Source organism: Poecilia latipinna, unplaced genomic scaffold (assembly GCF_001443285.1).
Source record: "Poecilia latipinna isolate Pla-1442-1.1 unplaced genomic scaffold, P_latipinna-1.0 Scaffold3035, whole genome shotgun sequence".
Taxonomy (NCBI): domain Eukaryota; kingdom Metazoa; phylum Chordata; class Actinopteri; order Cyprinodontiformes; family Poeciliidae; genus Poecilia; species Poecilia latipinna.
Genome location: NW_015115651.1, coordinates 100,111 through 102,049, shown reverse-complemented (window position 1 = coordinate 102,049; position 1,939 = coordinate 100,111). Strand labels below are relative to the sequence as shown.

At 41.1% G+C, this 1,939-nt stretch overlaps 1 long non-coding RNA gene across 1 annotated transcript in view; it reads left to right on the top strand.

Moving 5' to 3' along the window:
- Nucleotides 1-430: 430 nt before the first annotated feature.
- Nucleotides 431-1,939, top strand: part of LOC106939947 (uncharacterized) — a 14,555-nt gene continuing 13,046 nt past the window's right edge. Inside the window, exon 1 of the long non-coding RNA XR_001422958.1 lies at nt 431-441. This is a non-coding gene — a long non-coding RNA (uncharacterized LOC106939947). The remainder of the gene's footprint in view (nt 442-1,939) is intronic.

Sequence of the window (1,939 nt, the reverse complement as noted above, 5' to 3'; positions counted from 1 at the left end):
TTTAACAGAAAGAACTGGACTTGCTGTGTGGGTCACGTTACATATCACTATTGAAGCTTTTTAATTTAACAACTTTCTTCAGGCAATATTGCATCTTTATTCTGCCAATATAACTATTCTGCTACAACTTGGTTCTCGTAGTATTATTACTATATAATAATAATAATAATAATAATAANAAAAACAAATCCTGCATTGCCCCAACCCAGTCCCAAGGCTGTGCCCAACACGCTAATAAAAATAAGGAGCTATGCACTGTTTGTGATTCTGAATGGTTTGTGGTTCTGAATGGTTTGTGGGAGCACAAGAGGCAACCGCAGCAATCAGTATTAAATGTCCACGATCCGAACACTCACAGCAACCCGATGAGCACAGCGCCAGCGCTCATCTGACCTGAGAGCCAACTCAACCAACGGACCAAACAAACACACACAGATTGGCGTGCACACCCGGTGCCTATATACGCTTAATGAGCCCAACAAGGCTGTGAACGGAAGTGATGGTGGGGAACGGGGCCTAGATGTGTTCAAGAGCCCTGACTGGGTGGGAATTTGCAACCACTGGATGTAAACTATGTCTTCCAGCCAAACCACCCGGTTACATATAGAACATTGGAGAACAAACAGTATTGTGAGGAACCAGAGACACAGCAGGGAGAAAGTTTTGTTCATGCACTGTTAAAATGGAAAAGTAGGGTGCTTCTACAAAGACTATCTTTTACAGAGAATGCATGTTTAGGAGACATTTATTTCTCACTTATGGCCAGAAGAATGTGATCTAACTAGCATTAATGTTGAATCATATGCATTCACATCTTTCAGCTAAGCCATTATCCTTCCATGGTTAAAAAAACAAAACACCCCCACAGTGTTGCCACTGTAGCGTACTTAATAACAAGTCCTTTACATCTTATGTGTAAAGAAATGTCAAAGTTTTAGAAATGTCAAAGTCCTCTCAGTGCTGAGTTTGACATGTTAAAATGCTTTAGATAAAAACAAGTTGATACATCACAAAGAGTCTTGAGCACAGAGTCATTTTCTATCTTTTGTGCTTGACTGTCCTTTGGTCCCCGAAGATAAAAAATATAAATTTAAAATGTTCCCTATGTTTGTTTCATCAATGCGAGTGTGAAACGTCTCCGGATGGTGAGTAAATATGCATGCATGGACAAGCTTTATTTGTTCTGGCCCATCACGGGCTCATTCCCAATTGGGGAAATTGGTTGAACAGGGGACGAATCTTGCAACTCGTTAATTTTGCTTGGCGTGTTCACTTTGGTGGATCACTGTTATTTCTGCTTTCATGGGACGTTGTTGGTGCAGGACTGCTTTCTGCCCGCGGCACTGGTTTTTACAATGTGTGAAGTGAAGGACGATGGAGTGAGCCCCCCCACACTCCTCCATCTCCACTTTTCCAGTCTCTTCTCATCAGCCTTGTTTCTTAAACTTGTCCACTCCACGGTTTGACCTCACCACATTCAGCCCAAAACACGGCCATAGTCTGATCTGTATTGCTCCAAATGTTACATCATTTCTGTTCCATTTTAAAGATAGGGCAGTGGTGGTTTGCCTGATTAATCGTTGGCTTGCAGAAAGGAGATGGTACATTTCCCATGTTTGCTTTGGTTTTCTTATAGCATGTGTTTATTTAAATGCTTACTCTGGTACTGAGTAGAGGTGATGGTGAATGTTTGTTTGTTTCATCTGTCTCTATGTCATTGTTTCTCAATTATTTTCTGTCATGCCTCCCCTAAGGATCATAATTTTTTTCACACACCGCCAGTGCCCTGCGAATCTGTTCATATTTCATAATTTATCTGTACAAACTAGAGATGTGCCGATCAGGTTTTTTCCTGCCAATTCCGATTCCGATCACCCATGAGGACCGATCATGGCCAATCACCGATATTTATCACATAATTATTATTTTTTTAATCGGT